The sequence below is a fragment of the Schistocerca nitens genome, chromosome 10 (genome assembly GCF_023898315.1).
Source record: "Schistocerca nitens isolate TAMUIC-IGC-003100 chromosome 10, iqSchNite1.1, whole genome shotgun sequence".
NCBI classification, from domain to species: domain Eukaryota; kingdom Metazoa; phylum Arthropoda; class Insecta; order Orthoptera; family Acrididae; genus Schistocerca; species Schistocerca nitens.
In genome coordinates, this window is record NC_064623.1 from 14,068,487 (window position 1) to 14,094,503 (window position 26,017).

Consider the following 26,017-nt stretch of genomic DNA (forward strand, 5'->3'; position numbering starts at 1 on the left):
CTTGAGAATAGAGTTCATTATTATTATAAATATGAATGAATAATTATTTGTAACTTTAAGTCCTCTCTCAGTAAGCATTACCTGTGTTAATTATTTCTTTCCGCTACAAGGAGCGCAGCCATTAATGATTGCGATTTGTATCGCGTTTTTGTCTGTGTTTTCCTTAGAAAAAAATCAAATGTTTGCTTGATGAAGTCTAAATAGTGCACAATACGAAAGTAAAGTTTAATAAGCATTTGAAATATTTATCCTATTTGCTCTTACAATAGAAAGTCTCTATCAATTGTCTGCCCGCCATCTTAACAATTATCTCAGCGGCAAATTCAAATTACGCAACTCTGCAGACATAAATGCCGAAGGTAATAAAATTGTGTAAAAATAAATGTGCACCGATGGTCCCGAACTCATTTTAATGAAAATAATTTTAATCAGATTGGTTCTTTAAAAACCGTGCTCATAGCGCGATCCATATAACAAACTTTTTCTTGCTGATGTATGGAGCCGAAATTAATTACGCACGAGTTGCGAAGCATATTGTTACAGGTAACATACGTCAGTGTTGTGCGCGGCTGATATTCGGTGGTTTTAATGATCATTTTGCTGAAGATAACTGTTTCCATCATAATCCATAGTTGTATAGAATTTGTTGTATGAACTGTGATTTAGTGACACTTACACAACTTATAGACAGCACTTTAACACAACGTTAACTTGGAGGTTTTTAGCAACTTGACCAAGTCTTTAGCCGGGAGAAAAAATATTTAGTAATTACTCAATGTAATAAAATAAGATTATCATTTTCATTTCCAAATTAGTTAAATAAACCACTGAATAACACAGCGAACGCCACACCTACCTGAAATATCTGGTCTCTGCTGTTTCCATTCCTTTCTGTGCAGTCCAGTTTCATCAATGTGACCAACTCCTCTGTTCGGCGTCAATGAACAGTAACCAATCACAGACAGCAGGTGCCAGCACTACCACCAGACGGTATATAAAGTGTATCGGAGGGACTCATGAAACTGTGCAGTCGTTGTCGTAATGTGGAATCAGAGCAATTTATCTGACCTCCAAAAGGGCATAAGCAATTGCTTTCGGCCCAAGAGTGGAAGCATTTGCGAAACGGCCAAGTTTGTAAACTGTTTGCGTACCGCTGTAGTTAAAGCATTACGTGCGTGGCAAAATGGCTGTATCCAAAACTAGTCCTGAGGCAACTGTGGTACACCGCAGGCCATAGACGACAGGGGTGAACGAAGCCTGTGGACATGTGTACAGGAGGATGGACGAGGAACTGTTGAGCAACTGACAGCCCAGATGAATCGAGGGGCTACCTCCAGTGTCTCCTCAACGACCGTTCAGCGAAACTGGAAAGCTGGAGTTTGCACGCCAATAGCGCGACTGGACCTCAACTGAGTGGCGACAGATGACCTTCTCAGATGAACCGTGTTCTATGCTCCATCTGACAGACAGCTGTTAGATCGTCGGAAGGATACAGTCCAGAGGATGGAGATTTATGGTCTGCAGGATGTTTTCGTGGCACTCCCTACGTGATCTCGTCATTCTAGAAGGCACAGTGAATCAACACAAGTATGCATCTACAGGGTGTTACAAAAAGGTACGGCCAAACTTTCAGGAAACATTCCTCACACACAAAGAAAGAAAATATGTTATGTGGATATGTGTCCGGAAACGCTTACTTGACATGTTAGAGCTCATTTTATTACTTCTCTTCAAATCACATTAATCATGGAATGGAAACACAGAGTAACAGAACGTACCAGCGTGACTTCAAACACTTTGTTACAGGAAATGTTCAAAATGTCCTCCGTTAGCGACGATACATGCATCCACCCTCCGTTGCATGGAATGCCTGATGCGCTGATGCAGCCCTGGAGAATGGCGTATAGTATCACAGCCATCCACAATACGAGCACGAAGAGTCTCTATATTTGGTACTGGGGTTGCGTAGACCAGAGCTTTCAAATGCCCCCATAAATGAAAGTCAAGAGGGTTGAGGTCAGGAGAACGTGGAGGCCATGGAGTTGGTCCGCCTCTACCAATCCATCGGTCACTGAATCTGTTGCTGAGAAGCGTACGAACACTTCGACTGAAATGTGCAGGAGCTCCATCGTGCATGAACCACATGTTGTGTCGTACTTGTAAAGGCACATGTTCTAGCAGCACAGGTAGAGTATCCCGTATGAAATCATGATAACGTGCTCCATTGAGCGTAGGTGGAAGAACATGGGGCCCAATCGAGACATCACCAACAATGCCTGCCCAAACGTTCACAGAAAATCTGTGTTGATGACGTGATTGCACAATTGCGTGCGGATTCTCGTCAGCCCACACATGTTGATTGTGAAAATTTACAGTTTGATCACGTTGGAATGAAGCCTCATCCGTAAAGAGAACATTTGCACTGAAATGAGGATTGACACTTTGTTGGATGAACCATTCGCAGAAGGGCCAATCAGCTGCTGATAGTGCCTGCACACGCTGTACATGGTACGGAAACAACTGGTTCTCCCGTAGCGCTCTCCATACAGTGACGTGGTCAACGTTACCTTGTACAGCAGCAACTTCTCTGACGCTGACATTAGGGTTATCGTCAACTGCACGAAGAATTGCCTCGTCCATTGCAGGTGTCCTCGTCGTTCTAGGTCTTCCCCAGTCGCGAGTCATAGGCTGGAATGTTCCGTACTCGCTAAGACGCCGATCTATTGCTTCGAACGCCTGCCTGTCGGGACACCTTCGTTATGGAAATCTGTCTCGATACAAACGTACCGCGCCACGGCTATTGCCCCTTATTAATCCATACATCAAATGGGCATCTGCCAACTCCGCATTTGTAAACATTGCACTGACTGCAAAACCACGTTCGTGATGAACACTAACCTGTTGATGCTACATACTGAAGTGCTTGATGCTAGTACTGTAGAGCAATGAGTCGCATGTCAACACAAGCACCGAAGTCAACAATACCTTCCTTCAATTAGGCCAACTGGCGGTGAATCGAGGAAGTACAGTACATACTGACGAAACTAAAAATGAGCTCTAACATGGAAATTAAGCGTTTCCGGACACATGTCCACTTAACATCTTTTCTTTATTTGTGTGTGAGGAATGTTTCCTGAAAGTTTGGCCGTACCTTTTTGTAACACCATGTATACTTGGAGACCAACTCCAACATGCAGTTTACTTTCCCTCAGCGTGATGGCATCTACCAGCAGGGCAATGCGAGTGTCACACTGTGGTTTCAAGAGTACCGCGATGAGTGTTCCCACGGCCGCCAAACATCCAATCGAGAAAACGTGGCACTAGCTACATAGGCTGTCCAAGTCAAAGACCCTCAACCGAGAAACCCAGCACAGCTGGCCACAGCGCTGGAGTTGGTTTGGTTTCTCACCTCAGTCGGTGCCAACCAGAACATCACTCTGGTACCGTGTGCCGCGGAATTTGAATCCCAGCTAGCCGTCATGGACGTCGAAGACCCCTGGAGGTCTCTGCACCATCGCGCCGTAAGCTGTGGCGGCGCGCGCCTCCTGGCCCACATTTAGTGTGAGGGCGCCACAGTGGAACACGTGGTCCCAGCGGCCAATAGCGGCGCCCCCGATAGAGTACTTCAGCGCCTGCCTCTCACTCAGCCAGAGAGTCTAATCTTGCGTACGCCCGCATCTCGTGGTCGTGCGGTAGCGTTCTCGATTCCCACGCCCGGGTTCCCGGGTTCGATTCCCGGCGGGGTCAGGGATTTTCTCTGCCTCGTGATGGCTGGGTGTTGTGTGCTGTCCTTAGGTTAGTTAGGTTTAAGTAGTTCTAAGTTCTAGGGGACTTATGACCACAGCAGTTGAGTCCCATAGTGCTCAGAGCCATTTGAACCATTTGAACCATCTTGCGTACGTCTCTGGACACATCGCCTCGCCTTAGACAGCTTACTTACTTTCTTGTTCTGTGTACGAATGGATGTGGGTGTTAGGTTTCCTTGTGATTCCGTTGTTTTGATCTTCTTGTTGTTCGTTCTGTCCTTTGTTGGTCACGTCCATCCTCTCCTGTTGTGTTGTTCGCGGGCCGCTCCGCGGGTCCCGCCGCGCTTTCTGTCACTTCAACCCCACAACCGTTCCGGTCGCAGTTACAACAATCACTGACTCTGACTCAGTCTGACAAGTATGACTGGACAGTGTATATTACTAAGCGAATAAGTTCTAGTTGATGGCTGCCTGTCTTACCGCTTTCAGGGGCAACAAAAATCTCGTTTTCAGTATTTCATACAAGTATTTATCGAACTCAAAAATTTGAAGCTCTGTCTTGATCTGCTCATTAAGAGGTATAATCTTAGGTAACAGGTTCAATTCACAAAGGGAGGCCACAGATTTACTTCAAAGTGCACCTTCAGTAGGCCATTAAAACGACGTAATGTGCAAGTAGGAAGGTTTACTGCTCTGGTAATTCCGAGAAAATCGCAAGAGAATCTTACACTTCTACAGTATTATGTATTATGTAACTGATGTACTTGTGGGCAGGTGCCAGACGTTATTACGTGTTGGTGAAGTGCTTAGTGTTCGAGATTCGTAAAGCAAACCCCTATGAGACGATGGTTCAACTCCTGCTCAAACTTAATTTTTAACCTACATTTTCTTCATCAGTAGTCATACTTTTTAAAATTTATACCACATTTTAGAGGTAATATTATTAAAAAACACGTCTATTTGTACGAAGTTTTAGTGAATTTCATGTTATTTGACTACTTGCTATTTGCAGCTATCGACAAGTAATCGGAGAAACGCATAGAAGCCGGCCGCTGTAGCCGAGCGGTTCTAGGCGCTTCAGTCCGGAACCACGCTGCTGCTATAGTCTCAGTTTCGAATCCTGCCACGGGCATGGATGTGTGTGATGTCCTTAGATTAGTTAGGTTTAAGCAGTTCAAGTCTAGGGGACTGATGACCTCAGATGTTAAGTCCCATAGTGCTCAGAGCCGTTTGAACCATTTTTTGAAACGCATAGAGTTTTCCTGACAATGTATGCCTGCCGTGATTTGCGAAATCCCTTATACATGCAGTCTGGTAAGGTATCCAGAACTACTTTACTCATAGACACTTGAACAGCAGACTCAAAGGAAGACCTGTGTAGCAATGTAGAAATGTAGAAAAGCCTAATCGTGTAGGTGCAAATTTTTTGAATATCACAAAGCTTACACTTGTGCTGTAGACAAGAGGGTTTGAGCGGTAGTCGAACCGTTTGTCTTTCGAAGTTCGAACGCTAACCACTTGACCACCATGAACTCTAACATTCGTAACCTACGCACAGATACATAACAGACGCATAAAATTTCTCTTGCTATTTTCTCGCAATTGCCACAGTAGTACACATTATTACTTGCACATTATGCCGTTCTAATGGTCTACTAAAATTGTACAAAGTTTGAAGTAAATCCGTGATCCCAACGTCTTCGCCACCCCTTGTCAGTAAGACAAGCATTACAGTTACAAACCGTGTAGATACGAGGGCTGTTCAGAAAGTAGGGAACGTTTCCGTCTGACGTCGCTAGGCGCGCCCCGATCGCGTATATTTTGGTACGTGCGTGCTCGGTAGCTCAGTCGGCATCCATCCGTGACGGCGGAAACGTATCTGCGCGTCTGGCTTTTTTTGATATTCGAATTTGAAATGTGCGCTGCGATCAAAAATCCCGCCAGTTGTGAGGTGTGGTCTGTGATACAGTTTTTGTTGGCAAAAAACCTAAAACCTACAGAAATTTAACGACAACTGCACGCAGTGTACGGAAACAAGGTAATATGTGAATTTTCCGTCTCCAAATTGTGCATTTGGTTTAACAATGGCCGAACCGACGTTCATGATGAAAAGAAGAGTGGACACCCGAACATGTGACTTACGATCTTGTCGCTATTGCTGATGAAACGATTCGTGAAAACCATCGCTTCATAATAACAGAGCTTTCGCTTTCTTTTCCACAAGTTTCGCGGACTTTGTTGTTTGAAATTGTCTCTCGAAAGCTAGATTACACAATGGGTGCCCAAAATGCTTACAGAGCACCAAAAAGAACAGAGACTGGGGGCAACGTAGACATTTCAGCAGGCCTACCACAAACATGGTGTTTCATTACTGGTTCGAATCGTAACTGGTGACGAGACTGGGTGAAACAAGTCCATTGCGAAACAAAATTACAGTCCATGGAGTGGGTACACAGAACCACAGAACCAAGAAAATGTTTGCGAACCTTGTCAGCAACGAAGTTGATGGCGACAGTGTTTTGGGATAGGCAAGGTGTGCTTCTTACTGACTTTCTCAAACGTGGAGCAACCATAAATTCTGCCTGGTACTGTCAAACTTTGCACAGCCTTTTAAGAGCAGTTCAAAACAAACTCCAAGGAAAGCCGACGTCCAAAATTTTGTTTTTGCACGACAATGCCCGACCTCACACGGCAATCCGCACTAAAGAAATCCCCTTAATTCATTAATTTGCATCATACCGGTTCCTATAACTAGTGAATATAGACATTGACTGTGGATATTGTATCACAGGCTCAGTCCCTTTGACTGTTCAGAGATGTCACTAAACCCGCCCAAAGATGTAAACAACCATGCATGAGCAGCGCCTATTAGACGGAGGTAGTCCGACAGCCAATCAGTTCCAGTCATTCGACCAGGAAAGAGGTACATGGATCGTGTTGTCTGTGGTTCAACCATGCCTAGATGGTAAATGCCGCGGTTCGATTGCGTCTGCATTGTTACTTTGTGCCAGGAAGGGCTCTCAATAAGGAAAGTGTCCAGGCGTCTCGGAGTGAACCAAAGCGATGTTGTTCGGACGTGGAAGAGATACAGAGAGACAGAAACTCTCGATGACGTGCCTCGCTCAGGCCGCCCAAGGGCTACTACTGCAGTGGATGACCGCTACCTACGGATTATGGCTCTGAGGAACACTGACAGCAACTCCACCGTGTTGAATAATGCTTTCGTGCAGCCACAGGACGTCGTGTTACGACTCAAACTGTGCGCAATAGGCTGCATGATGCGCACTCCCGGCGTCCATGGCGAGGTCCATCTTTGCAACCACTACATCGTGCAGCGCAGCACAGATGGGCCCAACAACATACCGAATGGACCGCTCAGGATTAGCATCACGTACTCTTCACCGATGTGTGTCGCATATGCCTTCAACCATACAATCGTCGGAGACGTGTTTGGAGGCAACCCGGTCAGGCTTGAACTCCTTAGACACACTGTCCAGCGAGTGCAGTAAGGTGGAGGTTCCCTGCTGTTTTGGGTGGCATTGTGTGGGCCGACGTACGCCGCTGGTGGTCATGGAAGGCGCCGTAACGGCTGAACGATACGTGAAAGCCATCCTCCGACCAATACTGCAACCATATCGGAAGCATATTGGCGAGGCATTCGTCTTCATGGACGACAATTGGTGCCGCCATCGTGCACATCTTGTGAATTTCCTTCAGAATAACGACATCGCTCGACTAGCGTGGCCAGAATGTTCTCCAGACATGAACCCTATGAACACGCCTGGGATGGATTGAAAATGGCTGTTTATGGACGACTCGACCACCAACCATTCTGAGGGATCTGCGCCGAATCGCCGTTGAGGAGTGGAACGATCTGCACCAAAAGTGCCTTGATGAACTTGTGGATCGTATGCCACGACGAATACAGCCGTGCATCAACGCAAGAGGACATGCTACTGGGTATTAGAGATAGCGTTGTGTACAGCAATCTGGATCACCACCTCTGAAGGTCTTGTGTGGTGATACAACATCCAATGTGTAGTTTTCTCGAGTTATAAAAAGGGCGGAAATGATGTTTATGTTGATCTCTATTCCAGTTTTCTGTACAAGTTCCGGAACTCTCGCAACCGAAGTGATGCAAAACTTTTTTTGCTATATACACTCCTGGAAATGGAAAAAAGAACACATTGGCACCGGTGTGTCAGACCCACCATACTTGCTCCGGACACTGCGAGAGGGCTGTACAAGCAATGATCACACGCACGGCACAGCGGACACACCAGGACCCGCGGTGTTGGCCGTCGAATGGCGCTAGCTGCGCAGCATTTGTGCACCGCCGCCGTCAGTGTCAGCCAGTTTGCCGTGGCATACGGAGCTCCATCGCAGTCTTTAACACTGGTAGCATGCCGCGACAGCGTGGACGTGAACCGTATGTGCAGTTGACGGGCTTCGAGCGAGGGCGTATAGTGGGCATGCGGGAGGCCGGGTGGACGTACCGCCGAATTGCTCAACACGTGGGGCGTGAGGTCTCCACAGTACATCGATGTGGTCGGCGGAAGGTGCACGTGCCCGTCGACCTGGGACCGGACCGCAGCGACGCACGGATGCACGCCAAGACCGTAGGATCCTACGCAGTGCCGTAGGGGACCGCACCGCCACTTCCCAGCAAATTAGGGACACTGTTGCTCCTGGGGTATCGGCGAGGACCATTCGCAACCGTCTCCATGAAGCTGGGCTACGGTCCCGCACACCGTTAGGCCGTCTTCCGCTCACGCCCCAACATCGTGCAGCCCGCCTCCAGTGGTGTCGCGACAGGCGTGAATGGAGGGACGAATGGAGACGTGTCGTCTTCAGCGATGAGAGTCGCTTCTGCCTTGGTGCCAATGATGGTCGTATGCGTGTTTGGCGCCGTGCAGGTGAGCGCCACAATCAGGACTGCATACGACCGAGGCACACAGGGCCAACACCCGGCATCATGGTGTGGGGAGCGATCTCCTACACTGGCCGTACACCACTGGTGATCGTCGAGGGGACACTGAATAGTGCACGGTACATCCAAACCGTCATCGAACCCATCGTTCTACCATTCCTAGACCGGCAAGGGAACTTGCTGTTCCAACAGGACAATGCACGTCCGCATGTATCCCGTGCCACCCAACGTGCTCTAGAAGGTGTAAGTCAACTACCCTGGCCAGCAAGATCTCCGGATCTGTCCCCCATTGAGCATGTTTGGGACTGGATGAAGCGTCGTCTCACGCGGTCTGCACGTCCAGCACGAACGCTGGTCCAACTGAGGCGCCAGGTGGAAATGGCATGGCAAGCCGTTCCACAGGACTACATCCAGCATCTCTACGATCGTCTCCATGGGAGAATAGCAGCCTGCATTGCTGCGAAAGGTGGATATACACTGTACTAGTGCCGACATTGTGCATGCTCTGTTGCCTGTGTCTATGTGCCTGTGGTTCTGTCAGTGTGATCATGTGATGTATCTGACCCCAGGAATGTGTCAATAAAGTTTCCCCTTCCTGGGACAATGAATTCACGGTGTTCTTATTTCAATTTCCAGGAGTGTATATCGAGGCAGCGAATTCACTTCGTGCAAATACCTGAACTACATCTACATCTACATCTACATCTACATCTATACTCCGCGAGCCACCTTACGGTGTGTGGCGGAGGGTACTTATTGTACCACTATCTGATCCCCCCTTCCCTGTTCCATTCACAAATTGTGCGTGGGAAGAACGACTGCTTGTAAGTCTCCGTATTTGCTCTAATTTCTCGGATCTTTTCGTTGTGATCATTACGCGAGATATATGTGGGCGGTAGTAATATGTTGCCCATCTCTTCCCGGAATGTGCTCTCTCGTAATTTCGATAATAAACCTCTCCGTATTGCGTAACGCCTTTCTTGAAGTGTCCGCCACTGGAGCTTGTTCAGCATCTCCGTAACGCTCTCGCGCTGACGAAATGTCCCCATGACGAATCGCGCTGCTTTTCGCTGGATCATGTCTATCTCTTCTATTAATCCAACCTGGTAAGGGTCCCATACCGATGAGCAATACTCAAGAATCGGACGAACAAGCGTTTTGTAAGCTACTTCTTTCGTCGATGAGTCACATTTTCTTAGAATTCTTCCTATGAATCTCAACCTGGCTCCTGCTTTTCCCACTATTTGTTTTATGTGATCATTCCACTTCAGATCGCTCCGGATAGTAAGTATTTTACGGTCGTTACCGCTTCCAATGATTTACCACCTATGGCATAATCGTACTGGAATGGATTTCTGCCCCTATGTATGCGCATTATATTACATTTATCTACGTTTAGGGAAAGCTGCCAGCTGTCGCACCATTCATTAATCCTCTGCAGGTCTTCCTGGAGTACGTACGAGTCTTCTGATGTTGCTACTTTCTTGTAGACAACCGTGTCATCTGCAAATAGCCTCACGGAGCTACCGATGTTGTCAACTAAGTCATTTATGTATATTGTAAACAATAAAGGTCCTATCACGCTTCCTTGCGGTACTCCCGAAATTACCTCTACATCTGCAGATTTTGAACCGTTAAGAATGACATGTTGTGTTCTTTCTTCTAGGAAATCCTGAATCCAATCACAAACCTGGTCCGATATTCCGTAAGCTCGTATTTTTTTCACTAAACGTAAGTGCGGAACCGTATCAAATGCCTTCCTGAAGTCCAGGAATACGGCATCAATCTGCTCGCCAGTGTCTACGGCACTGTGAATTTCTTGGACAAATAGGGCGAGCTGAGTTTCACATGATCTCTGTTTGCGGAATCCATGTTGGTTATGATGAAGGAGATTTGTATTATCTAAGAACGTCATAATACGAGAACATAAAACATGTTCCATTATTCTACAACAGATTGACGTAAGCGAAATAGGCCTATAATTATTCGCATCTGATTTATGACCCTTCTTGAAAATGGGAACGACCTGCGCTTTCTTCCAGTCGCTAGGTACTTTACGTTCTTCCAGAGATCTACGATAAATTGCTGATAGAAAGGGGGCAAGTTCTTTAGCATAATCACTGTAGAATCTTACGGGTATCTCGTCTGGTCCGGATGCTTTTCCGCTACTAAGTGATAGCAGTTGTTTCTCAATTCCGATATCGTTTATTTCAATATTTTCCATTTTGGCGTCCGTGCGACGGCTGAAGTCAGGGACCGTGTTACGATTTTCCGCAGTGAAACAGTTTCGGAACACTGAATTCAGTATTTCTGCCTTTCTTCGGTCGTCCTCTGTTTCGGTGCCATCGTGGTCAACGAGTGACTGAATAGGGGATTTAGATCCGCTTACCGATTTTACATATGACCAAAACTTTTTAGGGTTCTTGTTTAGATTGTTTGCCAATGTTTTATGTTCGAATTCGTTGAATGCTTCTCTCATTGCTCTCTTTACGCTCTTTTTCGCTTCGTTCAGCTTTTCCTTATCAGCTATGATTCGACTACTCTTAAACCTATGATGAAGCTTTCTTTGTTTCCGTAGTACCTTTCGTACATGATTGTTATACCACGGTGGATCTACATCCATACAGTGATTGAAAATCAGACCTCTTAGAGGCTTACAGGAAACCTTAAACACGTTTTCAAACCTTATCTAAAGTTTTACTCGTTTACATGGTTAAAGTAAATACCTAACACGTTCACTGATTTGCAAAATAAACAGAACTTTTATACATGTGAGTTCAATTCTGTAAAGAATTCTTTATTGATGACATTACATAACGCTAATGAAGAAGCTGAAATGCTTAACTTCAGTTTCAAATGTTTCTTTACAAACGAAAGTCCAGGGGTATTAGCCCAATTTAATCCTTGTACCGCTGGAAAGATGAATGAAATAAGTATTAGTGTCAGTAGTGTTGAGAAACAGCTGAAATCGTTACAATTGAAGAAAGCTACTGGCCTTGATGGAATCCCTGTCAGCTTCTATACTGAATTTGCTTAGCCCATCTTCTTACTATAATCTGCCATAGAGCCCTCAAACAAAAAACCATGCCCAGTTCTTGGAAAAAGGCACAGGTCACATGCATCTACAAGATGTAGAATCTTAGAACATATTCTGAGGTCAGACGTAATCAGCCATCTTGAGCAGAATGATCTAGCATGTTATCTTGGATGGACAGTCATCGATAGATGTAGAAGTAAGAGGGGCAGTAGAAATTATTACCGTCCAATATCCGTGACATTGTTTTGTTGTAGAATCTTAGAACATATTCTGAGGTCAGACATAATCAGCCATCTTGAGCAGAATATCTAGCATGTTATCTTGGATGGAGAGTCATCATTAGGTATAGAAGTAACTTCGGATGTGCCCCAAGGAAGTGTGTTGTGGCCTTGCTGTTCATATTGCATATTAATAATCTTGCAGACAATATTAATAGTAAAATCAAGCTTTTTGCAGATGATGCAGTTATCTGTAATGAGGCACTATCTGAAAGAAGCTGCATAAATATTCAGTTAGATCTTGATAAGAATACAATCTGGTGTAGAGATTGGCAACTTGATCTAAATGTTGAGAAATGTACAATTTTGCACTTCACAAATCGATAAAACGTATATTCTATAACTATAATATCGATGAGACACTGTTGGAATCGGTCAACTCATCAAATACCAGGGTGTAACACTTTGTAGGAATATACAGAGGAATGATTATGTAGGTTCAGTCGTGGCTAAAGCAGATGGTAGACTTCAGTTTATTGGTAGAATACTGGGGAAGTACAATTAGTCTACAAGGGAGATTGCTTACAAATCATTTGTGTGACAAGTTCTAGAATATTGCTCAGGTGGTGAGACCTGTACCAAATAGGACTAGCTGAGAATGTTGAATGAACACAGAAAAGGGCAGCACGAATGGTCACAGGTTTTTTTAATCCGTGGAAGAGTGTCACAGAGATACTGAAGGAACTGAACTGGACTCTTGAAGATAGGCGTAAGCTATCCTGAGAAAGTCTATCAACAAAGTTTCAAGAACTGACTTAAAATGATTAGTGTAAGTATATACTACAACCCCCTATACATCGCTCACTTAGGGATTGTGAGGATAAGATTGGAATAATTACTGCATTCACAGAGGCATTCAGTAAGTCATTCTTCCTGCACTGCACACGTAAATGGAATAGGAAGAAACTCAAATAACTGGTACAGTGGAAAGTACCCTCTGCCATGCTTCTCACGGTAGTTTGCAGAGTATAGAGGTAGAATTAGAACATGTATATTAGTCCGTACCTGAAATCTAACAAGAAAAACAGTTGTCAGTTTGCAAAATCATTAACACACACTAGTATCCGTTTCTTCATCTGCATGTCATTTTTACGGTCAGAATAGGAATGACGAAATCCTTCAAAAAACGATTGAACCCACAGTTGGTATACAAAACAATGTAAAGAAAAGCTGTCATCATCTTGACGGTTGGTTTGAGTCACACAGTGCATTACTAGGTATTGTCGATTAGAGGTGATACACCCTTGACTTAATTCAATTTTTGACTACAAGATATGTTTTCGGGGAGAGACGTAAATGTTAAAGTTAATTCCCAGTCCCTCCGCAACTCACCATTTGCTGCATTAACAAATAACTGTAAGAGGCGATAAAAATCCAACGACCGACTCGATATCGACCTAAGCCTTTGTATTCGTAGTCGGGCACTTCTTCATGCCCTTTTTCTCTTTTTCTTCTTTTTCTGAAAAATCGGTTTTCTAAATTAGTATGTTTCTTGACTAGTGATTTTCTCCTCCAGCAACTAAAATTTTCTTCTAAAATAGATGCAATTCTGTATTAGATATTCTGGATGAAGTTTATATTAAACTACTAGAATAAGTATGTAACTCATTGTTAAAAATCTATATTCAGCAGTTAAAATTTTTGGAAACAAAGTAATAATTTAAGTAGAAAAATTGTAACAATAAAAGGAAACTTTCATAGGCGTTCATTTTTTTAGTTTTAATACTTAAATTTCTTCTTTTAAAGTAAAGCATTTTCCAGTCTGTTTTGCTTCAGTCCTCCTGTGAGTGATCCTATTCCATTTTTTTCGTGTATTATTTCCTGAATGATACTGAATGCTTTTTTAAGTTACCGACCATTTTGTTTTCCATACACCATTCCCATGTATTTAATTCATCTGGTAAAGATAACGTCCTAGTTTATATTAACTGCCGATATGTAACAGCATAATTACCCTGTAACCATATTACAGTGTTATTTTTTGTGGTATGGTGCAATCTGGTGTCTGGCCTAAGTAGACTATATGTCATGTAGTTGGTTTCGAAAATTTAAGCCATAGATGGTTTCAAACCCGGGATCCAAGACATTTGGGGAACACAACTGCTATAGATATTAAAATATGGGCACATTTTTTTACACCTTGCGGCATCAGAAGCCACCATGAAATCCTGTGCAGAATTGGAAAAGAAGTTGCTTTCTTAGTATAAGTCACATGCGGAGCAACGTGCGGTGGATTAATTTGTTGCTTGATAATACGGTGGCAAAAATGACTGATCACTGCGCCGTCGGTTATCGCTTCCTTACTGAGAATGATATATGTCGATCAGAGCTCAATAAGCGGAAGAAGGGGAATCACCAGCTGATTTGCCATACTGTTACGAAAGAGCACAAATTGTTTGTGCAGCGCCTAACCTGTACCAAGAAGTGCGAATTCATGACTCACCTATAAAATTAGCGCCTACAGGTGTAGTAATGCAGAAACAACATCCGCTACTACCTTTAAGTTCGAAACAGAGTTTCGTTGCCATAATTCACATTCTGTTCACAGTGTCTTTACGCTTGCTGTAGTTAATCATCAATCATATTTGGAATGAGCTCGATAAAATGTATTTATTGACGTCCAGGTACAATGGAATGATTTGTCAGAGTGGCTAACTTGCTCGTTGGCACGATGGTGTTGTCATAGGTTGCACACGTGTAGTCATATCTTTGGAGTCGCGGTATGGTGAAGATAGAACCCGGAGGTGGGTAGAAAATTGTTGTTGTAGATGATAAATGTTTATGGAATATGCACTGCTACCGCCAAGAACGAGACTTTCCATGTTATGAAGAGTTTCATTTGGTTGTGTTTCGAAATTTGCGTATATCTGTTCCAATCCATAGATGCGTATCCCGGTGAATTGTTTATGTTTATTAAGTGATAGAAGAGTGTAACTTCGAGCGTGAAAATTATGACAATTCCAATTTAAATAATATATTTCGCTATTGAAATTGCGTTTTGATTTTGATGTGTTACGGCACCGGAGAATACGTTAACAACTCTGTTGTTGACATACACATGTCATCCCATTACCGGAACTGTCAACCGATTTGTATATGTGGGTGGGAAATCCCCGTCGTGTCGACATTTCCATGATAGAAGTCATTTGGAGGTCTTCATAATTTTTAGCGAGTGTCAAAGAAGAAGAAGAAAATGCCTTGCGGCCTCCTGTTTATCAGTAGCGCTAGTAACTCTGTTTAATAACATGCCATTTCGTGTTGAATTTTACAACATTGCTAATTTCGATAGGAAATTGAACTGTAGATCATTGCAGCACGTGCTAGCGCTGACGTGTGTTTCCTAAGTGTGGAAATTTGTAAATGCATACAACGAAGCCTTTTGTTCCTATATAACATATTGAGCCAATTTGTAGTAGATTGGATTCGGTAGTGCATTATTTAGGTAGTTATCCAGTGAGAGAGAGGGGGGGGGGGGAGGAGGCAGTAAACACGTAATTCACTTGGTGAGCAGATAAATCTTACGTCATACTACCAGCAGAATAATTAACTGGGATCCGATTGCATGGAGATCTACCGTTTTAATAAATAGCATTGTAGATCTAAATGTAGACATAGCCATTTCATCATAAGTGACGTTGTGAATGAACAGTATTTCTGTGATGCCACGAATTAGGTGTATTTTGTTGTTGTTCTCTGTCATTAGGACTAATTGCTTAAATTCTTCGTATTCAGTTTTTTATCACCATAATCTTGCTGTGGGTAGGTGCCAGCCAGTAAATTCATAGGCCAAAAGTGCAGTCATCAGTCAGTCTTAGGATTCTTTTCAGTCACATGTAAATCTGTCACCTCTGGCAGTGACTTGTATACGACTATGTAACATACTCAGAATTGCACTTTGCCTCATAGTCCATGCTAAACTGCAGGGCCCACGTATTATTGAATTGGTAAATCTGGTCAAAGGTAGGAAGAAGGCAAAGGCATACCACATTGAATAGGATTGTGACCAGTCAGGCACTGCAGCATTCAGATCAGCCTACAGGTTGAGGTCTGATTCACCTTAAACAGAAATTAGCAGACAGACCATTACTTTCATTAAATTCAGTAGTAATTAAAATTTCCAAAAATGGGGAGTCAGTATACTTCATGATGACTTGTTTCAGTGCTGGTTGGCCTACCTTTTTTTGTTGATATTTATGGAGGTAACTTGTTTAAAAAAATTGTGGAGAGCCTTCTTTTATGTTCTGTCATTTGTCTGAACTACTTTAGGCCTACTTTCAACCAACCATGTGAATTATGTGAAACAAATATGATGTCTTAAAAGTGACCAGTTTGAAAATCTTTTATTTACAACAGTTTTAACTGCAACTTAATGGTTGGGAATGGTACTGTTCATGGAAAAACTAGTTTTCTTTCTACAAAGCTGTATTTCTGATACAGCAAATTACAGATGGCCATTACAACACATGATGTGTCTTTACCTCGTAGCAGTGGATGCTATTATGTTTGTTTGCATGAAAACAGCTTGCATAACAGACCAAGTGTGTGCTTTCAAGGGCATAGTGGATTTTACAATTACTGAAAGTGGAGTGTGCATATTGGTTTTAATTCCCTATAGTATTAGGTCCTGTCTTTAAACTGTATAGTAACATGAATTATACATTATTTTCCAATTTTAATGTGACTTTATTTATTTATAGATCCATTTGTCAGAAGCACAACATACTGATGTTTGTGTTGTATGATTATATAAGTTACAAACATTGTCGTATTACTTAACAATAATTACTTTGACAGAACAATACACAGCCTCAGATACGTCAGCAAATAGTAATTTTGTCATAAAAAATGGTTCTGATATGCTTAGCTGGAACTCGGCACACAGATCGTACCTACCTTTCTTGACCAGCAGTACATTTTGTCCCAACCTTCACAGTTATTTTCCAACAGTATGTATTCCTGTGTTTTCCCTCTGATCCTTTTGTGTTACGTACATAAAGTTGGGATGCAGTATGAACCTTCTCTGATATGAGAGCCCTGTGCCCTACCTCCCTTGGCATTTTGTTGGTTTGCAGAAGTATTAGACATCGTACAACAATTAGAGACAGGCATTACACCACCTCTGTAAAAGTGCAATTGTGTTAGCGGTTGTTCTGTTAAATCCCAAAGTTGGAAGTAAGATATACAAGTACACTTGCAATGGCAAATGCGCATCTCGGGCTACACTACACTTTAATTTATGGCGCCAATGTTATTTTAGTGTTGAGATTCATTGGCTTTGCTAACTCTCAACCAGACTGTCACTTTCCAATGTAACCTAGTCTTCAGACTTCGCTTCAGGTCAATAAATTTAGTTTTCTTAGCGAATACTATCACCCAATTGGCTATGAACAAAGGAAACAAATTGCCAACAACTGCACTTGACAGAAGAGTGTGGTACACTGAAAATGCACTTTAGTTGAAGCAGTCACATATGCCATACTGTAACTAGATGACATACATTGTGTGCAAATTATATACATGATTACATTGAATTACACTCCCTCCAGCAACAGCAGGCTATTTCATTTGCATATGTTTCTTTTATCAGACTCACTTTGTCAATTACTAAATATAGTAGCCTGCATGTTTATTTGGAACAGTGAAAGTAGGAAAATGTCAGTGGAAATATTTTGTTAGCAACCAGGCAAGGTGAACAAAAGAAAGAAAATTGTGTTCTCCCATGCCCTTGGTGTGCAATGGCAGCACATTAAAAAAGTAACTTTCCAATGTGATTTATGTGTCTTTGAGTTGTTCTTTTTTTACTAATGTTACATGAAACGATGCTGTGAGGGTCAGTCATATAGTTGTGATAACTATGTTGAGAGAAAAGAAAAGTTACATAGTAATTAATGTGCAGTTTGTTTGCAGGTACACTCCTACATTCTGGTACACATTTAAATCCTCTTGCCACAGTACTGTAGCATTATGCTACGAGAGTTAGGACAAAGAAGTGCAGCCCACCTCCACTTTTTTTCTTTTCTTTTTATTTTATCAGGCTCCTATAACAGCATGCTATGGTAGTGTGGCAAGTGAATTTCACTGTTTAACAGCACTGAAGACACACTGGCAAACACACAAAAATAACTTTTACTTTATTTTTTTGAGGTGACAGTTAACTACGCATTCGGACAGTTGCACATTGTAGCCATGAAAGTTGGTGTTCTCTTGATGATTTTCGAGGTTAGCTCTAGAAATTAAAAACTTCAAATTTTCCAGTCTACGTAGGAAGGCTTCCTTGTCACTCTTGTACAGGAGCTCCTTGCAGTATTTGAGAACTTTCTCTATAATTTGGTGTCAATATGCAAATTATATGAGAAATCTTCATTCCTGTGGGGAATATACCTGTAACTGTCCATGTAGCGATTCTTTCCACGAGTTTTGGCTCAGACTGTCTCACAGAATCTGAGACAATAAGTAAAAATAGAAAAATGTGTGTCCTACTCACTTGCTGGGTCAGTTGTTGAGCATTTGACAGGTACATAAGCAAGATAGAAAATGTTAGTGTGAAAAACATGTGGAAGTTACTTCATTGTGGTTGCATGTACAACAAAAATGAAACAAATTTTGCTGATATGTGTTTTGGTGCATATTTGTATGGTTTTTTCTTCAGAACCAACAAACACACACACACACACACACACCTATACAGGGGAAGTGGAACCTTGTTTACCCAGACCGGTAGGACTATAGGTCATCCAGATTATGGAAACTCTGGCACAATAGCCATCCCGTTGTGGGTCAGTCTTCAAGTACTTGCACAGTGGTAGGCCTCTGACTAAACAGGGATCACACTGTTAGTTCCACAACTGAAAACTCCCTATGTATGCCAAGGAGTTTTTGCCATTCATCACTGGGGCACAGGGACTCGAGCAACAGATCACTGGCCAGGTATCCATTGCTGAGGCTGGGTGGTGCTCATGGATAGAGCCCTTGTCCGGTGTGGGTGGCACCAACGCAGATGAGGCCCAAATGAAGCAGATGAAGTTATTTCCCACTAGTGGCCATACGGCCCCATCAGTATCTATGGAAGGAAAGTTCTGTTTTAATGCAGAGAGATACGACCCTGAAATGTTCCTTTGTGATGGCAATGCTACAGGAGGAAGGGCTAAATGGCATGCAGAAGAATATTCTCCCCTTTACTTAGTTTGCACTTGGTTTTTTAAATTAGGTGACTGTCCATCCAGTCCAGATAGAGATAGCTGTAGGAAACCGAGAAATATCAGTGTAAAACTGAAAGAAATGCCTCCTGCAGGTGAGAGTATTAAATTCCTAATGGTAAACTGCTGAAGCATTCACAACAAATTGCCAGAGTTTGAAGTGCTCTTGGAAAGCAGTCAAGCTCACATAATACTAGGTACAGAAAGATGATTGAAACCTGAAATTGAGAGCAATGAGATTTTTGGGGATAATTTAAGTTGGTATCCAAAGATTTTATTAGTCGCAGTAGACAAGAAACTCAAATCTACTGAGATAGAAAGTGAAGCAGCATGTGAGACTTTGGGTAAGGCTCAGTATCCGGGGTGGGCATAAAATGATAATTGTATCCTTCTGTCACCCATGTAACTGAAAACATTAGAGAAAATCTCACTTGCACGTAAGTTTTCCAATCATACTGTAACCGGCAGTGGAGACTTTAATCATCCAACAATTAATTGGGAAAATTACAGCTCTGTAATTCGTAGTGGACGTGGTAAGACATTCCCTGAGATTGTACTATATGCCTTCTCTAAAAACTACCTAGAACAGATAGTTAGAAACCCCACTAATGGTGGAAATATATTGGATCTAATGGCAACAAATAGACCTTACCTCTTTGAGGATGTCCACAGTGGAAATGGTATCACTGACCATGACGCGGTTGTGGCAACAATGATTACCAGAGTACAAAGGACAACTAAAGCAAGCAGAAAGATATATATGTTCATTACACTAGATAAAAAGTTAGTAGTATCATATCTTAGTGAGGAACTTGAAACTATCAGCACAGGTCAGGAGCATGTAGAGAAACTCTGGCTCAGGTTTAAAAGAATAGTTGATCACACACTCGATAGATATGCACGTAGTAGAACAGTTCATAATAGGAAGGAACGTCCGTGGTATACAGTCACTGTACAAAAACTTCTAAAGAAACAGATTACTGCATAATAAGTGTAAAACAAAGTCTATAGATAGAAAGGGCTATAGATAGATGCCAAATGCAACTCATTTGGCTGTCAAGATAGCAATGCATGATGCCTTCAATGACTACCCTAGCAAAATAATGTGAAATGACATTTCATGAAGTCAAAAGAAATTATGAGTGTATGTAAAGGCTGTTAGTGGCACCAAAGTTAGTGTCCAGTCTTTGGTGAAAGAGGGAGGAACTGAAATTGAGGGTTGCCAAGCAAAAACTGAAATGCTTAAATCCGTTTCCAAATGTTCCTTTATAGAGGAAAACCCAGGAGAATTGCCCCAATTTAATCCTTGTACCACTGAAAATATGAATGAAATAAGTATTAGTGCCAGTGTGGTGTTGAGAAGCAGCTGAAATTGTAAAAACTGAACAAAGCTCCAGGCCTATCAGATTCTATACTGAATTTGCCTGAGTTAGCCTATCTTCTGATTGTAATCTATCACAGATCCCTTGAACAAAAAACCATGCCCAGTTCTTGAAAAAGGCACAAGACACACCTCTCTACAAGAAGGGTTTGTGGAGTCATCCACAAAACTACTGTCCAATATCCTTGACATTGATTTGTTTTAGAATCTTATAACATGTTCTGAGGTCAAACATAGTGAGGTATCACGAACAGAACGACCTCCTCAGTGCCAACCAGCATGGATTTCGAAAACACCTATCATGTGAAACCCATCTTTTTCTCGTGACATACTGAAAGCTTTGGATCAAGGCAACCAGGTAGATGCAGTGTGTTTCTTGATTTCTGGAAAGCATTTGACTCAGTACAGCACCTACGCTTATTGTCAAAAGCATGATCATATGGGTTATCAAGTGAAATTTGTGTTGAGATTGAGGACTTTTTGGTAGAGAGAATACAGCATGTCATCTTGGATAGAGAGTCATCATTAGATGTAAAAGCAACTTCGGGTGTGCCCCAGGCAAGTGTGTTGTAACCCTTGCCATTCATGTTGTACATTAATGGTCTTGCAGACAATATTAATGGTAAAATTAGGCTTTTTGCAGGTGGTGCAGTTATCTATAAGGAAGTACTGTCGGAGAGAAGCATCATAAATATTCAGTCAGATCTTGATGAGATTTCAGCATGATGCAGAGATTGGCAACTTGCTCTAAATGTTCAGAAATGTAAAATTTTGCAATCACAAAGTGAAAAAAACGTGGTATCCTATGACTATAATATCAGTGAGTCACTGTTGGAATCGGCCAACACCTACAAATACCAGAGTGTAATACTTTGTAGGGATGTGAAATGGAATGATCCCACAGCTTCAGTCTTGGGTAAAGCAGATGGTAGACTTCAGTTTATTAGTAGAATACAGGGGAAGTGCAATCAGTCCACAGAAGAGATTGCTTACAGATCACTCGTGTGACCCATCCTAGAAAATTGCTCAAGTGTGTGAGTCCCGTACCAGATAGGTCTAACTGGGTATATTGAACGCATACAGAGAAGGGCAGCACAAATAGTCACAGGTTTGTTTAATCGACAGGAGAGTGTCACAGAGATACTGATGTCTTAACTTACGTTTGGAAGCAGGCATAAACTATCCAGAGAAAGTCTGTTAGCAAAGTTTTAAGATCTGACTTTAATTTATTACTCTAGGGATATATTACAACTCCATATGTATTTCTCACATAGGGACTGCGGCAATAAGATTAGAATAATTACTGCATGCGTAGAGGCATTCAAACAATTATTCTTCCTACACACATACATGAATGGAACAGGAAGAAACCCTAATAACTGGTACATTGTGATGTACCCTCTGCCATGCACCTCCCAGTGTTTGCAGAATACTGATGTAGATAGAGATGCAGTTGTAGAAAGACTGAAAAGTGGGTCAGTTTTGATCAAAATGTCATCCTTTGCGCAGTCACAGGTGCTGCTCGCTTGTAACAAGCTGTGTGACGCACTGGTGACTATCACTCCCCATAATAGTCTAAATATGGTTCAGGGCATCGTTTTCCACTGAGACCTGCTCTTGCCATCTAATGATGTGCTACACACCAACTTGATGCGGGTGGGTGTATATTTCGTCGTGTACATAGGAGGCCAAAGGATAGTAGGTTCACTATTGCCAACATGATGGTATACTGATGTGACGTAATACCATATGTTACCCCCATCCCCACACAACTGGTGCTTTCAATGTTTGAAATTTGGGCACAAGTCTTCACATAACAAAGTTATCCCCATCTGTAGAGGCTGTGGAAGAGTGCTGCATGCAAATCTTCCTTGTGCCCCTCTCTCCATCTGTGTCAACTGTGGAAAACACCAGCCTCCGTGCTCACAAAACTGCACTGTTTTCCAGAGAGAGAAGAAAATACAAGAATCCAAGATTCTGGACAAACTAACTTACCAAGAGGCCAAGAAAATGTGCAAACAGTTGCATTCAGCATGTAAAACAATGTCATATGCCACAGCTATGACGAGATTGCCCCCCTTTGGTGATGGTACTCCCGCCTGTTAAGACCGTGTACAGTGGGCTGTAAGGGCCACTTGACCATGCCTGCCCCGTGATACTTGGGGGCTCTCCTCTTACTGCTTCCCCCATGCCTACTTTGGGATTGTTGGCTTCCCACCCACTAGGGACATTGGTCCCCATCTCCCAGATGGAGACAACCATCTTCCTCCGGCTTCTCTCGCCATGGAGGAGGTCCCTTGTGATACTTCCTTCCAAGGTTTCTGCTAGTCTACAACCGGATGCCAGCCAGTGACTGAAGGAGCCAAAGGCTGCTGGTCGTGTGGCTTCTTAATCATCATTATTTGAAACTGACCCAGTGTAATCCTCACAATCATCCAAATCCTCTAAGGAAAGAAAGATAAGTAGTAGTCCTCCAAGAATAAAGACCCTACAGTGCCCCCCCCCCCCCCATAACACCAGACCCCACCTGTTCCATTCCTGTGGCAGAGGCAGGCAGTCCAAGCGGCCCATGTGACCCCAGGTCGCACCATACAATGGAGCCCAGAACCTATGTGTATTAATGCCATAACCCCTCTACCAGTGACAGCATGTGACCCTAGGGCATAACCTGCCTCCTTGGCTCCTTCATGGTCTCACAGTACATCGACAACATTGTTCTCCAGTGCAATTGTAATGGTTTTTTCCACCATCTGTCTGAGCTACGGCATCTTTTAAGCACTTCCCCTACCTTCTGCATTGCCCTTCAGGAGACTTGGTTTGCAGCAACGTTGACCCCAACCCTTCGTGGATACCAGGGATATTACAAGAATCGTGCTATCTGCAGGGTGTTGGGCAGAGTTTGCACATATGTTCTGGACACACTATATAGTGAACTTGAACCTCTTACTGCACCTTGAGAGGCTGTGACTGTTCGGATAAGGGCATTTTGGTATATTACAATCTGCAATATTTACCTCCCTTCTGATGGTGAAATGTCTCAGAACATATTGTTTGCATTGGTTTCTCAGCTCCCCTCATATTTCATGGTCCTAGGTCTTCAATTCCCATAACCCTTTCTGGGGTGGAACCACGATGACTGGCTGCAGTAAAGACCTTGAAAACTTACTGGCACAACTTGACATCTGCCTCTTGAATATTGGTGCCCCCCACACACTTCGGTGTGGCGCACTGAACTTTCTTGACCATTGACCTTTCCATTTGCAGCCCTTGTCTTCTCTCGTTCTTCCACTGGAGAGTCCACGATGACCTGTGTGGTTGTGACAACTTACCGACCTTCCTGTCCCTCACTCAGTGTGACTCCCATGGACAAGTGCCCAGATAGCTCTCAACTGTGTTGACTGGGGTGCTTTCGCCTCTCGTCACCCTTTGCTCTCTGCTGCATAAAGGTATCAATGAGGTAGTTCAGAATATAAATACAGCCATTCTTTCGGAAGCTGATTTGGCGATCCTCTGTTCCTTAGGTGTGCACCGACTGAAGACAGTGCCTCGGCAGTCTCAGAAGTCGTAGAGACCATTAGAGATTGAAGGCAGGCTCTCCAATCCTATAAGTGGCACCCGTCATTAGAGCACCTCATTTGCCTTTAAGTAGCTCCTTGGCAGAGTCTGACACCTAATAAAATGATAGAAGCGATAATGTTGGGAATAGTATGTTTCAACCTGTGAACCATGTATCTCCCCTTTGCAAGTTTGGGCAAAGGTCTGATATCCCTATGGATACCACACACCTGGAGGTGTACCTGGTATTACTTTGAATGGCAGTGTCTACACGTGCCGAGATGCCATTGCTGATCATTTTGCTCTTCATTATGTTCGAGCCTCTGCGTCTGTGACTTATCAACCTGTCTTTTGTGTCCTAAAACAGTGGGTGGAGTGAAGGCTACTGTCTGTTACTATACATCACCTGGAGCCGTATAATGCTCCCTTCAGCAAATGGGAATTCATCAGTGTCCTAGCCCACTGCTCTGATACAGCCCTAGGGTCTGACAGCATCCAAACCCAAATACTCAAACACCTATCTGTGGATTGTCAATGTCATATCCTTGCCATTTTTAACTGCATCTGAAGTGAGAGCAAGTTACCATTGCAATGGTGATGACTCGTCATCGTCACAGTACTGGAACTGGTTAAGCACCTTTTAGAGCAGGACAGTTATCGCCCAATAAGTCTCAGCACTGTTCTCTGTAAGTTGCTTGTACACGTGGTGAGCCGGTGGCTCTGTTGGCTCCTTGAGTCTCGGGGTCATCTGGCTTCATCCCAGGGTGGTTTTCGGCAAGGCCATTCCACTACTCATAATGTGTTTTACCAGGAGTCTGCCATCTGAACTGCTTTTACACAATGTCAACACCTTACAGCCATCTTCTTCAACCTGCAAAAGGCTTATGACACAACATGTTGATACCACTTCCTTGCTACCTAACACGAGGGGGGGAGGGGGAGGGGGAGGGTGTTCAGGTGTCACTCCCAATATTCAATCAGAACTCCTGTCGCACCGTATGTTCCGGGTTCGAGTTGTGTTAACCTCCTCCCCCCCCCCCCCCCCCTGCGTCTCCAAGAGAATGGGGTTCCACAAGGCTCTCCACTGTGGTGGACCCTCACCTGTGGCTTTTGGTTTTCGGCCGCCAAGAATCACGCCACACACTTCTGTCGATGTTGTACCATTCACCAACAACCAGAACTTTACCGCTATGACCAAATACTCAGTGTGATGGAGATTTATCACTTTTTAGGATCGGTCTTCGATTCTTGGTTGATGCATATTCCCCATCTTCGCCAGCTTAAGCAAATGTGCTGGCTGCACCTTAATACACTTTCCTGCCTGAGTAACACCAGCTGGGGTGCAGATCGCACAATGTTTCTACAACTTTATAAGGTCCTGATACAATCCTGTCTCGATTATGGGAGTCTGGTATATTGTGGATACTGGATCCAATATGCCACTGCGACTTGTGACAGAAACCTTTTGAACTAGCCCTGTGAACAGCATACTCGTGTGCTTCTTGGTGGATGGGTGTAATTTTTTCACTGTGGAGTTAGTAGCCATCTCTTGTGCTCTTGATCATATCTGTCTGTACGCTGATGGGTCCTTTCTCATCTGCAGCGACTCCTCGAACAGTTAGCAGGCTCTCAACTAGTCCTGCCCTCTCCATCCCGTGGTCATTACTATTCAGGTTTCCCTTATGCCCTCGAACAATGTGGACACTCAGTGATCTTCGGCTGGACCCCACGCCACGTTTGGATCCTGGGGAACGAACTGCCAGATAGCCTGACCAAACTGGCTACCAGTAAATTGACTTGAGATCAGTATTCTGGAAACAGACTTCCAGTCAATATTATGTTGTCAAGTTTTAGGAATCTGGATTACGGAATAGCTCACTCTGACTCACAAGAC

General features: G+C 43.3%; 1 protein-coding gene across 2 annotated transcripts in view; it reads left to right on the top strand.

Moving 5' to 3' along the window:
- Positions 1-14,704: 14,704 nt before the first annotated feature.
- Positions 14,705-26,017, top strand: part of LOC126210275 (endoribonuclease Dicer-like) — a 334,521-nt gene continuing 323,208 nt past the window's right edge. For both annotated transcript variants that reach the window (XM_049939469.1, XM_049939471.1), the window contains exon 1: positions 14,705-14,735. The gene's annotated coding sequence lies outside the window, so the exon portion shown is untranslated. The remainder of the gene's footprint in view (positions 14,736-26,017) is intronic.